We start from the raw sequence: 16,857 nt of genomic DNA, 5'->3' as shown, positions 1-16,857 counted from the left end.
GGGCTATTTAGGGGCTTCCCTGATAGCTCAGTTGGTAAAGAATCCACCTGTAATGCAGGAGACCCCGGTTCAATTCCTGGGTCGGGAAGATCCTCTGGAGAAGGGATAGGTTACCCACTCCAGTATTCTTGGGCTTCCTTTGTGGCTCAACTGGTAAAGAATCCACCCGCAATACAGGAGACCTGGGTTTGATCTCTGGGTTGGGAAGATCCACCTGCAATGCAGGAGACCTGGGTTTGATCCCTGGGTTGGGAAGATCCTCTGGAGAAGAGACTGGCTACCCACTCCAGTACTCTGGCCTGGAGAATTCCATGGATTGTATAGTCCATGGGGTCGCAGAGTCAGACACAACTGAGTGACTTTCATTTTGAGCTGTTTAGAGTCTGTGTTGTTCATGCACAATTGAGGAGTTGGCTAGAGATTTAGACAGTTTATACACAGAATTTGAGGATCCTTTTGCTTTGAGAGGTTTCTTTCCTCACTTTCAACCACTATGGTTTCCCTAAACTCTTTCTTTGGGTTCTTCACACAAGCTAGAGCATGGCCTTCCCTCATATTAAAAGCCATAAAAATGGGAAGCATCAAGTGCTGAGCCCTTATTTCAAGTTTTAACTTCCCTCTAGTATCTCCCCACTGTGGTTTTCTTTCCAGGGCCTTTAGAGGGTTGTTTTTCAGATTGATCCGATGTTTAGAGTTGTTATGTAAGGGAGGGTGGTCTAGGGGACTTCCACGGTGGTCTAGTGGTTAAGAACCCACCTTCCAATCAGGAGATACAGGTTTGATCTCTGGTCAGGGAACTAAGATCCCACATGCTATGGGGCAACCAAGCCCATGAGCTGCAGCTACTGAGCCTGTGTGCTTTGGAGCCAGAAAACCACAGTGAAGACCCAGCACAGCCAAACATAAGTAAATAAATAAAATTTAAAAAAATAAAGAAAGAGAAAGTGGTCTGGTAGGAGATACTTGACCAGTTTTAGTGATGAAGAATCTCCATTCCCTTCCTTGCACTTAATATTTAAAACTTGTTCTTGATGTTTTATTTATTTAGGCCACATGGCATGCAGGATCTTAGTTCCCTGACCAGGAATTGAACCTGTGCCCCCTGCAGTGGAAGAGCAGGGAATTCCCATATTTTTAAAAATTATTTGTAATTGTCTGCCTTCCCATCCCTCTGTAAATGTCTTGCAGGGAGGTGGGGATGGAGGCCAATTTTGTTCATCATTGTATCCACAACTCATCGTACAGAGCACATGATATAGACTCAATATATGTTTGTTGAATGTATTAATGAAAGTAGACACAGTCCTTATCCTCATGGGACAGTCTGTTGGAGAAGATAGATAATAAACAAAATAAATACGAGGTTAGAAAAGGGAAGCACAGAGTCAAATAATGTAAATAAGGATGACCAACGTTACTGTGCCCAAGCATTATGCCAAGTGTTTGACAAGCATCATTTCATTTAATCCTCACCATTGCTTATAAGGTAGGTGCATTAGTTTTCTAGAGATGCAAAAATTACTGCAAACCGGATGTCACACAACAGCAGAAATTTATTCTCTTACAGTTCTGAAGACCAGAAGTCCAAAATCAAGGCGTCAATAGGAACACGTTCCCTGAAGACTCTAGGGAAGGAATCCTTCCTTGCCTTTCGTAGCTTCTGGTAGTTTCTGGCAATCCTCAATGCTCTTTGGTTGCAGCTGCATCATGATAACTTTCTGTTTATAAGATATATTTATTTTTGCTTATTTCATTCTCTATATATTCTATCTATATATGGTTGTATATATAGAGATTATATACAGAGATAAAATATAGACGGACTTCTCCTTGGATTTCCTTTTATTCCTTCCAAACTTAAAACAAGATGGGACAGTGCCCACTGAAATGCTCTTTCACCCAGCCCTGACTGTCTCCATCTTGGTCACAAGACAGATGACCACGTGCTTAGCTAAAATCATCTCTGGATATGTCAGTCCGAGAGGAAAGTGAAGGTGGTCTTAAACCTGTGTCAACTCCATCAATCCCACAAAGACAGAGAGGGGAGCAGGGGAAAGGAGCTGCTTAGTAGTGAAGACGGTCATATGATATGCAGGGGACACCGGCTCTGCCACAACTCAGTGTGGGATCTGGGGAAACTATATCCCTTTAAGTGTTTGTAGTCCTTTTATAAAACCTGGATGATCGTGGTGACCTCCCAGGCTTGTGAAAGATGAAGGAGGTGGAAGTTTTAAACCCCAAAGAAAGAAACACTGGAAATCACACATTCTTATGAATATGAAGAAGAGGGATGGCATGGGATCTTAAGGGCTGCCGGACTGTGCTTTCTTGGGTTGGGTTTCCCCTGAGGACTGTCATGGTTGCCAGAAAGTTATTGCTTGTATGTGTCAGCAAGGTTTGTTGTAATTCCTCCTCAAGAGGAGGGATGGAACTTTGTCCTCTCACTGACTTGCAGAACAAGGCGGTGTGGAGGTTTCGGGGACAAGTACTTCCTCTTCCTCTCAGGAGATCTGGAGGTCATCCAGGGCAGATGTGGGAACCACTGGGCCTGAGGCAGCTGCAGGACGGGAGGGCTGGAGCAGGAGTTCCCGGATGTGATTGGGCACCTGCTTTTCCAGAGAACTTCTTAGGAATTTCTGGGTCCCCTCATGGGATAGTTCACTGGGGGTAATCTTGTTTTTTTTAATTTATTAATTCATTTTTGGCTGCACTGGGTCTTCATGGTTACACAAGGGCTTTCTCTAGTTGCAGTGAGTGGGGGCTACTCTTCACTGTGGTGTGTGGGCATCTCACTGTGACGGCTTCCCTAGTTGGGCAGCACGGGCTCTTGGCATGTGAACTCAGTAGTCATGGCACACAGGCTTAGTTGCTTCATGGTGTGTGGGATCCTCCCGGACCAGGGATTGAATCCGTGTCCCCTGCATTGGCAGGCGGATTCTTAAACACTGGACCATCAGGGAAGCCACTGAGGCTGATCTTAAACAACAACAATTTTTTTTTAAGCTTAGCAATGTGGGGCCAAACGCACAGACGTTCCTGGGGTAATTTTGTTGCTGTTTAGTCGCTACTTGTGTCTGACTCTTTGTGACCCCATGGACTGCAGCATGCCAGGTTTCCCTGTCTTTCACCATCTCCCGGAGTTTGCTCAAACTCATGTCCCTTGAGTTAGTGATGCCACCCAACCACCTCATCCCTTCTCCCACCTTCAATCTTTCCCAGCATCAGAGTCTTTTCCAGTGAGTCGATTCTTTGCATCAGGTGGCCAAAGTTTTGGAGCATCAGCTTCAGCATGAGTCCCTCCCATGAATATTCAGGATTAATTTCCTTCAGGATTGACTGGTTTGATCTCCTTGTTGTCTAAGGGACTCCCAAGAGTCTTCTTCAGTACCATATTTCAAAAGTGTAAATTCACATATTTCAGAGGGGTATAGTGGGTTAAATAGTATGGACCCCAAATTCCTACTGAAACCTCAGACTGTGACGTTATTTGGAAATGAGGTCTTTGCAGATATGATTAAGATAAGGATTGAGATGGGGCCATACTGGACTTGGTGGGCCCTAAATCCAATGAGAATGTCCTTATAAGAAGACAGGATACACAGAGAGACACATAGGGAAGAGGGCCTTGAGAAGATGGAGGCAGAGATCTAAATGATGCTGTCAGAAGCTAAGGAACACCAGGAGTACTTCTGGTGAGTGTTTCTCACCAGAAGCTGAGAAAGGTAAGGAAAGATCCTCCCTGGAGTCTTTGGAGGGATTGTAGCCCTGTTTTCAACTTGATTTTGGACTCTGGCTTCCAGAACTGTGAGAGAATAAATTTCTGTTGTTGTAAGCCACCATATTTGTAGTAATTTGTTACAGCAGCTCTAGGAAGCTATTATAAAGGGCAACTGGATAATATTTGAGTTGAGGGCACTTAACCCATTAATTCCACTGCCAAAAAATTATTGTAAGGATATGCTTTCATATCTATGCCAACATACATGTATAAGGAGATGGTTGGGAAATGAGGGTGGAAATTTGCATACTGTAATTCAACTATGCAAGACTTTGTTTTGGTAGTTAAATATAGTGAAACAGCAATTGGGGAATTTTGGTGAAATGTATATAGAAGATCTTTGTTCTGTTTTTGTAACGTTCTATTAATTTTAAATTATTTCATAATAAATCCCTACCAAATATGAAGTTGCATATTAATTGACATTGTACTTTGAAGGAAAAGCGTTTCCTTCTTATTTACTTATATAGTTATGTTTATATTAGTGCAGACTCATGGATCTTTATTTTATTCCTTGGGTTATAATTCTTTAATATCATCATTTATTTTGATATTGAGTTATACCAGATTTGTCCACTGGGAGTCCATTTAAGCTGGATTGCATGTCCTTCTGACATGTCTCCATCTTTCTTAGAGCACTTTCTTACCTTCTGGGGGAAGAAGGTATTTCACACTCACCTTATACTTTGTCTGCCTCAGCCTCGAGATCCATCATTTCTCTAAGGATCTTGGTTTATTTTTATGGAAGAATAGTATTTAGAAATCAAGATCTGGACAATAAGTGTGCTTATTGCACTCAAACGATATTATATAACTCCTGATTTGATGCTAACAGAAGCACACAGACACCTATAAGTATTTTTGACACAAACTCAGATCTGAATCTGGCCAGCCTCTAAATTTTATTTTTTTAAGATTTTTTGATGATGTGAACCATTTTTAAAGTCTTTATTGAATTTGTTACAATATTGCTGCTGTTTTATGTTTTGTTCTTTTTTCTTTGGCCGTGAGGCATGTGAGATCTTAGCTGATGGAACCTGCACCCACTTCATTGGAAGGTGAAGTCTTAACCATTGGACCACCAGGGAAGTCCCTGGGCTAAAGATATAAATATGAGAGGCTTCTGTATTTGGATGCATTGAAAACCTGCCAGGGTAAAGTGGCTAGATAGCCTCCACTGGCCTCTATAAATCTACCCTTCATCCTTCTCCACTCTGTTTGTGCCCTGGGATGTTGACCTCTGTGGATACAGAACCCATTGTTGAGGACTTTGCTTACAGGTTTCTTCTTTCTAAAGAAATGTGAGATGAAATAAAAGACCATTGGTCTTCCCAGGTGGCGCCAGTGGTAATAAATCTGCCTCCCAATGCAGGAGATGCAAGAGATGTGGCTTTAGTCCCTGGGTGGGATGATCCCCTGGAGCAGGGCATGGCAACCCACTGCAGTATTCTTGTCTGGAGAATCCCATGGACAGAGGAGTCTAGAGGGCTATGGTCCATAGGGTCACAAAGAGCTGGCCACGACTGAAGCAAGTTAGCATGCACGCAATGAACCTTTGGGCTGGTAGGAGTTGAGGAAAACTTATTTTTGTTTTTTAGTTTATCAGACATTTGAACTCCAATGCTTGAACCTAACATTCTCTTGACACATAGAGCCACTGGGAGGACAGAATTGAGAAGGGTGATTATCAATAAAACAGAATCTCGAAGAGAGTAAGCATTCCAGTGGAGGGGTTTGCCTTGGAAAGGCAGAATAATCTATGTGGTTCTTGTAGGCTGTTTGATTTGGAGCAGGTCTTTATGTTAATAGGTTGACCATCCCCTTACCTGTACTATTCAGGTGGTGAAGTGAGTTAACCTTTTGTTTAGCCACTTATATCCTTGAACCCTTCCTTTCAAGTTCAACCTGACCTGGTCCCCAGAAATAACGGTACATACAATCGCATCAGCCTTCCAAAGGAGGCGGCTTCCATTCAGTGGAAGGCACTGAATGCAAGTTTGTATATTGCAGACAAGTGAACTTACTTACATCGTAAATGAGGGGGGAAATGGAAATTTCAGAACAGACTGAGTTGAAATGCAGAGGAGGGGAGGGACCAGAGAGGAACCAAAATGAAGAGGGAGTTGAGTATGGTGAAAATGTAAAAGAAAACTCAGGCTTCAAAGTGGCCACAAGGGACCTTTCAGAGTGGCAATGCTGAATGTAGGTTGGAGAATATTTTTCTGGGTGGTGCATTATATAATCTCCTCTAAACATCCCTTAACTCTTTGGTAAGGTCTGAGATGTTTAGGAATCTTTGTTTTAGTGGATTCCCTTTGGTTAAAACTGGCAGAGGAGCGGCACTAAACATTAAAAAAATTTTTTATTGGAGAATAGTTGGTTTACAATATTGTGTTAGTTTCAGGCATACAGCAAAGTGAGTCAGGTGTACATATGTTGTAGTCACGTGTTCCAGGAAGCAAACTCACTCAGAAGGACAATGCAGATAGTGGAGTGCAGTTTAGGCCCAAAGCAGAGTCTCCTTTTAGCCAAGGACTCCGACCAGTTTTTGTGAAAACCTTATGTACCTTAAGTGTAGGTGCCCAAACCCACCTCCCCAAATTCCCTGAAACTAGTCTGAACAAAGGAAAAAGAAAGATAAAATCAAAGTTAACCTAAGCCTCACAGTGGACAATTGTCAATAGGTCTGTGGTCACTCCCCAGTAAGCATAATAGAATGTATGATTCTATTCGGTTACACAGATAATTAGGGTATTCTTTTAGGGATGGAGAGCCCTGGGGCTCTTCCTTCCTGGGGCCTGGTTTTCCAGTTGGTCTGTCGTTTCCATAGATCCTGGGCATATAGCCAAAGTCCACAGTCCGGCCCAAGATGGAGTCCTGCTTTCAAGACAGAGCCTGTTCTGTTTCCTCCTTCACATATACATACATCCCCTCTTTTTAAAGATTCTTTTCCCATCTAGGTCATTACAGAGCGCTGAGTAGAGCTCCTTGTGCTACACAGCAGGTACTTACTAGTTATCTGTTATATGCATATGTTGGTGTGCTATGTGTCAAGCCAATCTCCCAATTTATCCCTCCTCTCATTGCCCCTTGGTAACCATGAGATTGTTTCCTACATCTGTGACTCTATTTCTGTTTTATAGACAAGTTCATTTTTACCATTTTTTAGATTCCACATGTAAGTGATATCATAAAATGTTTGTCTTACTTTAAACATTATAAAGGATTGTGGGAAAATATGTTTTATATAACATGAAAATTACCACGTTAACCATTTTCAAGTGTACAGGTCTGTGGCAGTTCTGTGCGCATTCCTGTTGTAGTGCAATCGTCACTGCCATCCATCTCCAGACGTTTTCACCTTCCCAAACTGAAATTCACTACCCATCAAACACCTCCTTCCCATCCTCTGCTCCTCCCAGCCCCAGTAACCACTATTCTACTCTCTGTCTTATGAGTGTGACTTACTCTAAGTACTTCATGCAGGTGGAATTATGCAATATTTATCCTTTTGAGAATGGATTCTTTCACTTGTCATTACCGTATTCAAGTTTCATCCTTTTATAGCATATGTCAGTGGTAATCTTTTTTTAAAAAAAAAAATTTTTGGATGAGGACTGTTTTTAATGGTCTTTATTGAATTTGTCACAGTACTGCTGCTGTTTATGTTTTAGATTTTAGGCTGCAAGGCATGTGGGATCTTAGCTCCTCAACTAGGGATGGAACCCACATCCCTTGCTTTGGAAGGTAAAGTCTTAACCACCAGGGAATTCCCTTTTAGGGTATTCCTTTTTAGAGCTGATTAATATTCCATTGTTTGTATATACCATATTGTGTTTATGTGGCATTCATCTGTTGATGGACATTTGATGGATTCTACCTTTTGGCTATTTTGAATAACGCTGCTACAAGCATCGGTGTACAAATATCTGTGTTCCCACTTTCAATTCTTTTGATTGTACACCCATAAGCGGAATGGCTGAATGACATGGCACTTTTAATAAACCAAGAACTTATTTTATTTTTGGTTGCGCTGGGTCTTCATTGCTGAGCGAGGGTTTCCTCTAGCTGCAGCAAGTGGGGTCTTCTCCTCGCTGCATTGCGTGGGCTTCTCATTGCCGTGGGGCTTCTCTTCTTGTGGAGCACAGGGTTCAGGTGGGCGGGCTCAGTAGTTGTGGCACACGAGCTTTTTGCCCCAAGGCATTTGGAATCTTCCTGGACTAGGAAGCAAACCCATGTCCCATGCATTGGCAGGCGAATTCTTATCCACAAGACGTGACAATTCTACGTTTAAAAATCATTTCTGTTTTTTTAGGAACCAAGGAGCTGCACTTTACGTTTTGGGTTGAGGTGTGGCACCCCCAGACCCAGAGGGAGCAGGTTACACACTCAATGAAATGCAAGTTGGTTGAGTAAGTGAGAATTATCCAAAATCTTAGGGAGGAGATTTTGCTTTCAAACACATTGGCCTTTGGGCTCAGATGTATTCAAGCTAATTTTTCCAGGTGCTCAAGATGAACTCTGGTCAGTAATGCAAACCAGGCTCAAAGTGCTTTTATGTGTATAACCAATTCACTTAAATAGGTTTTAAAGCAACTTACAAAAGGGATAACATGATAGTAAGCTGAAAATAAAGAAATCAAGGATGATAGAAAATACGGTGAGAAGAGTGAGGTGAAGTTGGAAGAAAAGTCTGTGTGTAGGAGGCAGTTTCAAATCCTGAAAAATGATGCTGTGAAAGTGCTGCACTCAATATGCCAGCAAATTTGGAAAACTCAGCAGTGGCCACAGGACTGGAAAAGGTCAGTTTTCATTCCAATCCCAAAGAAAGGCAATGCCAAAGAATGCTCAAACCACCGCACAATTGCACTCATCTCACACACTAGTAAAGTAATGCTTAAAATTCTCCAAGCCAGGCTTCAGCAATACATGAACCGTGAACTTCCAGATGTTCAACCTGGTTTTTAAAAAGGCAAAGGAACCAGAGATCAAATTGCCAACATCCGATGGATCATTGAAAAAGCAAGGGAGTTCCAGAAAAACGTCTATTTCTGCTTTATCGACTATGCCTTTGACTGTGTGGATCACAACAAACTGTGGAAAATTTTGAAAGAGATGTGAATACCAGACCACCTGACCTGCCTCCTGAGAAATCTGTATGCAGGTCAGGAAGCAACAGTTAGAACTGGATATGGAACAATAGACTGGTTCCAAATAGGAAAAGGAGTACATCAAGGCTGTATACTGTCACCCTATTTATGTAATTTATATGCAGAGTACATCATGAGAAACGCTGGGCTGGAAGAAGCACAAGCTGGAATCAAGATTGCTGGGAGAAATATCAATAACCTCAGATATGCAGATGACACCACCCTTATGGCAAAAAGTGAAGAAGAACTAAAGAGCCTCTTGGTGAAAGTGAAAGAGGAGAGTGAAAATTTTGGCTTAAAGCTCAACATTCAGAAAACTAAGATCATGGCATCCGGTCCCATCACTTCATGGGAAATAGATGGGGAAACAGTGGAAACAGTGGCTGACTTTATTTTTCTGGGCTCCAAAATCACTGCAGATGGTGATTGCAGCCATGAAATTAAAAGATGCTTACTCCTTGGAAGGAAAGTTATGACCAACTTAGACAGCATATTGAAAAGCAGAGACATTACTTTGCCAACAAATGTCCGTCTAGTCAAGGCTATGGTTTTTCCAGTAGTCATGTATGGATGTGAGAGTTGGTCTATAAAGAAAGCTGAGTGCCAAAGAATTGATGCTTTTGAACTGTGGTGTTGGAGAAGACTCTTGAGAGTCCCTTGGATTTCGAGGAGATCCAACTAGTCCATCCTAAACGAGATCAGTCCTGAGTGTTCATTGCAGGGACTGTAAGCTGAAACTCCAATACTTTGGCCACCTGATGCAAAGAGCTGATTCACTGGAAAAGACCCTGATGCAGGGAAAGATTGAGGGCAGGAGGAGAAGGGGACGACAGAGGATGAGATGGTTGGATGGCATCACCGACTCAATGGGCATGAGTTTGAGTAAACTCTGGGGGTTGGTGATGGACAGGGAGGCCTGGTGTGCTGCAATTCATGGGGTTACAGAGTCGGACACAACTGAGTGACTGAACTGAACTGAGGAGGTTATTAGAGGTAGACTCTGAGTTTCCCTGCAGCCAAAGCAAAGTGGCAAAACAAGACTTACATATGGCATAGAAAAAGTACCAATTGCTCATAAGAAGCAAAGCATTTATTTCCTGGCTGCAGACTTGAGGGACTTTTCCCCCTGGCACTTACACAGGGGACACAGTTGGCACAGAGCTAGTGTCTTTCATTGCATCACTACTAGACTGAAGATTTTTCCATATGTTTCTTTAAAAAAAATTATTTATTTTTAATTGAAGGATAATTGCTTTACAGTATTGTGTTGGTTTCTGCCAAACGTCAACATGAATCAGCCACACATAGCATCAGTTCAGTTCAGTTCAGTCGCTCAGTCGTGTCTGACTCTTTGCGACACCATGAATCGCAGCACACCAGGCCTCCCTGTCCATCACCAACTCCCGGAGTTCACCCACACTCACGTCCACTGAGTCAGTGATGCCATCCAGCCATCTCATCCTCTGTCGTCCTCTTTTCCTCCTGCCCCCAATCCCTCCCAGAATCAGTCTTTTCCAATGAGTCAACTCTTCGCATGAGGTGGCCAAAGTACTTGAGTTTCAGCTTTAGCATCATTCCTTCCAAAGAAGTCCCAGGGCTGATCTCCTTCAGAATGGACTGGTTGGTTCTCCTTGCAGTCCAAGGGACTCTCAAGAGTCTTCTCCAACACCGCAGTTCAAAAGCATCAATTCTTTGGCACTCAGCCTTCTTCACAGTCCAACTCTCACATCCATACATGACCACAGGAAAAACCATAGCCTTGACTAGACGGACCTTTGTTGGCAAAGTAATGTCTCTGCTTTTGAATATGCTATCTAGGTTGGTTGGTCATAACTTTCCTTCCAAGGACTAAGCGTCTTTTAATTTCATGGCTTCCAGAGAGCTTCTTTGTATTAATTATTGTGTCCAATTCTGGCAACCATCTTCATTTCACAGATGGATCCACTTAGTCTTAGAAAATATGTATCTGCCTGTGATCACACAGCTAGTAAATGGCAGAGATTTGAAATCAAATTCCCTGATCCCTGAATTGACCTTTTTTCCAACTCTATTCTTGCTATCCAAATCTGACTTGCAATCTTGGTGGTACTGAAGATGGCTTTAGACCTGGGGTTGCCAGTTCATAGGGTCATAAAGAGTTGGACATGACTGAAGTGACTTAGCATGCATGCATGCTTTCGCATGACAGCAGTAGAATTGAATAGTTGTGAAGATATGGTCCACAGTACTGAAAATATACATTATCTGCCCTTTCCAGAAAAAAGGTTGTCAACCTCCACTTCAGATGATTCTTAAATGCATATTTTAAGTTTTGACAGGTAGAGAATTATTTTAATCCTGTTTAGAAAAAATATAACCAGCATGCAAAAACTGTGGATTCATGAATATTATTGTTTAGGAGGAAACTGAGTTTAGAGAGCATACTAATGTAAAGGACTTCCCTTGTGCTGCAGTGGATAGGAATCTGCCTGCCAATGCAGGAGACGTGGGTTCAATTCCTGGTCTGGGGTTCAATTCCTGGTCTGGGAAGATTCTGCAGAGCAACGAAACCCATGTACCTCAAACTATTGAAGCCCATGCGTCTAGAGCCAGTGCTCCACAATAAGAGAAACCACCCCAATGAGAAGTCTTCACACTGCAGTGAAGAGTGGCCCCTCTCGCTGCCACTAGAGAAAGCCTTGCAGCAATGAAGACCTAGAGCCACCAAAAGTAAAATAATAATAATAGTAAAGTGGAACTAATGAACTAGTACATAATGGTATAAATGATCTTTGGCTCAGTAAAAAGTGTGAAGGTGGGGAAGGAGGGGCTGATATTTGAGGACCACCAGGCTATGCAGGTGCTGAGCAATAACGGTGGATGCTGAGCACTAGCAGAAAGCTTCGGGCCAACCCCTCTGCCTGGAATGGTGGCTGCTGCTCTTCTCAGACAACTGTGATAGTTAATAATGGGCTGTTATGCCTGGTGCTTTCCATTTCTCAAAGGATTTTCACATCAATTATCTCAAATGGATATCATTATTTCCACTTAGTGAATTCATCCATTAATTCCTTAACAAGGATTTATTGAGCATCTATCATGTACCAGGTGGTATTTTAGAGGCTGGGGATATAGTCAGGAACAAAATGGGCAGAGTTGCTACCCTATGGGCCTTAAATTTTAGTAGGGGTGAGTATCAGGATTTTGGCAGCAAGGAATCAAAATCCATCATGCCCTCTGGCTTGGGTAATAAGAAAATTTATCACCCGTTATAACAAGAGGGGCAGTGTTCAGTTGGGCTGCAGGTGCAGTGTGTTCATGGTTCTGCTCTGCTTCCCTGTGATTCTCTTGAACTTGCTCATCTCCATGTGTTAACCATCTTCTGGTTGGTCTCAAGTTTGCTTTGGTGTATCCAGACAGGACAGCACCCACGGGAAAAACAGAAACACCGTTTCTTTCTCTTATCTTTTTCTTAGGAATGAAAAACTACCAGAAGGCCCCTCAAGAGACTTCCTCATGTGTCTCACTGTCATCATATTATTTAAATTTAGATTGGACTGCATATTACAAACACTGATTTAAAGAAATGTTAAAATTAAAATGGAGACTGGACTTAAGAATTCCCTGAGTAGGCAAAACCATTTAAGCATGCAAGCAAAAAAATAAATCTAGCTTATTTCGTGAACGCAAGTGAAACTTAAGTTAGATTATTTCTTGCAAATGCCTCTGACAATCATCATAACAGAAACTTAAGTCATCTTCCTGAAAATGGTATGAGGTAATTGCTTTCTAAAAGTTCAGATCAGGAGACTTCCCTGGTGGTTCAGTGGTTAAGAATCCATCTTCCAAAAAAAAAAAAAAGAATCCATCTTCCAATGCAGGGGATGCAGGTTTGATCTCTGGTCGAGGAATATAAGATCCCACATGCCACAGGGCAACGAAGCCCGCGTGTTGCAACTACTGAGCTTGCAGACTCTAAACCTGTGCTCCATAACAAGAGAGACCCACACACCGCAACAGAGACCCAATGCAGCGAAAATACATTCTAAAAAGGTAAATAAATGAAAATGCAGAAAAAGAATGCGATGCAGTATTATTAATTATAGTTACTGTGCTGTACATCATATCCCCCTGACTTACCTACTTTATAACTGGAATTTTGTACATTCGACTCTCCTCACCCGTTTTGCCCACTCCTCGCCCCCCTCTCTGGCAATCACCAAATCGGTTCTCTGTATCTGTAAGCTTATTTTGTTTCTTCTTTCTTTAGATTCCACAAATAAGCAAGATCATACAGTATTTGTCTTTCTCTGTCTTACTTACTTCACTTACCAGAATGCCCTCAAGGTCCATCCGTGTTGTCACAGCTGGCAAGGTGTCCTTTTTTATAGCTGAATGTCACGCCACACTTCCTTTATCCATACATCCACTGACGGACATTCAGATTGTTTTCATACCTTGTAAATAACGTTGCAGCGAACATGGGGATGCATATATCTTTTCAAATGAGTGGTTTTGTTTTCTTTGAGTAAATACTCAAAAATGAAATTGCTGAATCGTATGGTAGCCCTATTTTTAATTGTTTTGAGGAACTTCCATGCGGTTTTCCATAGTGGCTGCACCAATTTACGTTCCCACCAACAGTGCACAAGGGTTCCCTTTTCTCCACATCAACTGAAACTTATTATTTCCTGTCTTTTTGAGAATTACTACTGTAACAGGTGTGAGGTGATATCTCATTGTAGCTTTCATTTGCATTTCCTTGATGATTAGTGACGTTGAACATCTTTTCATGCACCTGTTGGCCGTAGATCCTGCTTTGCAGATAGCTACCTTCTCACCATGTCCTCACATGACAGAGAGGAGAGAGAGAGAAAGGCTTTCCTTGTGCCTTTTGTTGGTGTTATACCTATTTTATTTATTTTTAAAGGTTTTTTGGATGTGGACCACTTTTAAAGTCTCTATTGAATTTGTTACAATATTGCTTCTGTCTTATGTTTTGATTTTTTGGCCAAGAGACACGTGGACTTTAAGAGATGAGGGTAAGACCACTGCAATTAGCTCTCCCACCAGGGCTTGAATCTCTACCCCTGCATTGAAAGGTGAAGTCTTAACCACTGGACCACCAGAAAAGTCCCTCACTTATTTTATATCTTAGGGTTCACATAGAAGTGATAACACACAGTATTTGACCTTCTCTGTCTGACCTCTTTCACTTAGCATTGTATCCTCCAGGTGCATCCATAATCTTGCAAATGACAATAGCTCATTTTTAATGGCTTAATAGTACTCCACTGTACATGCCAGTGTCTCTTGTAAGGACACTCATTTTACCAGATTAGAGCTCCACTCTTATGACCTCATTTAACCTTAATTAATTCCTTTCTCCCATTACCATCGATTGGGGATTAGGCTTTAATATCTGATTTTGGGAGGTACATAGCAGGAAGCTTTGGAATTTAGTTTCCATGAGCTGCCAGGGATCCTGAGTGGCCTAAGCAGACCCAGAGATGGCTGTGGAGCTGGCTGGGGAGCTTGCTAGAAGGGATCACAGTACCAGAGTGAGGTACCAGATCTGCCCTACGCCTAAAATCCAACATGTGCCCTGGAGATTTGCGAATATTTATTAAAACAATTAGTAGGGACTTCCCTGGTCACCCAGTGGTTAAGAATCTGCCTTCCAGTGTGGGAGATGTGGGTTCGATCCCTAGTCAGAGCACTAAGATCCCACGTGCCACTGGGCAACTAAACCTGTATGTTGCAACTACTGAGTCTACACTCTAGAGTCTGAGAGCTGCAACTAAGACCTGAGGCAGGCAAAATAAAATAAATAAATATATATAAAAAAAGAATCAGTGGACTGTGTCTTCTTTTTGTGAGTGTCTCATGGGTGTCCCAAGTTCATCAGTCTTCAAGAGCTACCCTTTCCTTGAACTTCTGACTAACAGCTCCCAGACCTTCAGAAAATCCACTCAAGAGCCCAGTACATGCTGATGTATTTCCATAGATCATGCCATAAAGGCTGTATTTTTCTCTGAATGGCTCCATTGCGCCAGGCCTCTTTGTGGTCACCTACAGCCATTTCTCCACCTCTTCTCCCACTTGCTGTTCTTCCCCTAAGCTATTTGCTCCAAACATCTTTGAGCAGCTAAGGCTGGCTCCAGGAGAGCACAGAATCCAAACTCTGACCTGATCTTGTTTTTGCCTCAGAAGTGTGTGGTACTGTGGCCTCAGACACCATCAAAGTGTCTTCTAGCTCATCCAGGTAGGCCTGCTCTCAAAAGGTCAGCTGAGAGAAGGTGACCATTTTCTGGAGTTTAATCATCTTGCATCTTTCTTGGTGATCCCCCAGTAGTCTCACAATCCAGCTGAGTACTTAGATTCAATCCCAGGGGATTCAGAGAAGGTGTTGTTTTGTAGGGGAGAATGGATGAGGATGATGGGAGGTGGGTAGGTAGAGAAGATGGAGGGGAAGAGAGAGAAGAAGAGACATATTACAACTTAACCTAACAATTCAAACTCGAACGTGCACCCAAATCACCTGGAATGCTTGTGTTTTTTTTAATATTTAATTTATTTAGTTTTGGTTGCTCTGTATCTCTGTTGCTGTGTGCAGGCTTTCTCCAGTTGCGATGAGCAAGGGCTATTCTTCATTGTGGTGCCTGAGTTTCTCATTGAGGTAGCTTCTTTTGTTGCAGAGCAAAGGCTCTAGAGCATGAGCTCAGTAGTTGTGGCCCATGGGCTTAGTTACCCCTTGACATGTGGAATCTTCCCAGCCCATAGATGAAACCCATATCCCCTGCATTGGCAGGCAGACTCTTAACAACCAGACCATCAGGGAAGTCTCTAGACGGTTTGTTAAAGCACAGAGTGCTGGCCTCCACCTCAGAACTTCTGATTCAGTAAGTTTGGGGTAGGGACCAAGACTTCTCATTTCTAACAAATCCCCAGGTGATGCTGATGCTGCTGGTCAGGGCACTACACTCTGAAGACCCCTGACTTCCTCCAAAACCAGCTGGGAGGCAGTGTACCCTCTTTAGATACAGTGTTTTGCTTCTCACAATGGGTAGGTAGATCTGCTCCTTCCTAAATATCCTCGCAGCCAACAGCCAAGTCCATCTGTTTGTTTGTACAGTGGCAAGATGTCCAACAAGTCCCTAAAGAAGCTAACAAGCAAGTTGGATCCAAATCTTTATTGTCTGTCAGAGGAAAGGCATCCATGCTTGGTAATGTGCCTTTGGTTGCTCTGCTGGACTCTGTGGCCAGAATTAAGCACCTTGTCATCTAGCTGATAAAGGTCTTAGTTGACAGTGTTGGACCAGAAAGTCTAACCAAGTCCTGTCCTCCCAAATAGCACCTACTTACATGCCATCATATTGGAGGTACAGTGGATGGTTTCTACTCTCAGAAACCCATTTGTTTCCATCTTGGTGGTGTGCAGGACAGGAGAGGGTATCCCACATTGTGCAAAAGCATGAGATGTGATGACTGCTGCTCCTGTTCACCCATTCCGTCAGCATTTTGTAGCCTCCTTCACAGTCTGACCCTGAACGACGTGGGAGCAGGGGCCAATGACAAAATGCACCCAAATCTGGTTCAAGGCTAGGCCTGTGACACCACTCCAGGCTGGGCATATAGTGAATCCTCAAGTAATGTCAGCCTTGATTATTATGAATTTGATTAAGGGAAGAGTGTTCCCATCACAATCCAGTATAGAACTCTCTTGCTTGATGCAATTCACAAATGCCTTCTGGGAGGAAATTAGCATTCTTGATAAATGCTTAAGCAATTTTCTGATAAACTTTAACAAGATTAAAACCTCCTTGGGGAAATCAGCTACCCAAACACTCAGCTGATTATCAGACATTCTTTGTCTTGTACTCAGTTTAATAACGCTTATCCAACCATCCTCTTTTCCTGGGGAATGTCCTTAACAAAAGAGAGCTGTGA

This window comes from Bos indicus, chromosome 13 (assembly GCF_029378745.1).
Source record: "Bos indicus isolate NIAB-ARS_2022 breed Sahiwal x Tharparkar chromosome 13, NIAB-ARS_B.indTharparkar_mat_pri_1.0, whole genome shotgun sequence".
Lineage (NCBI taxonomy): Eukaryota > Metazoa > Chordata > Mammalia > Artiodactyla > Bovidae > Bos > Bos indicus.
This window is presented reverse-complemented; position numbering follows the sequence as displayed.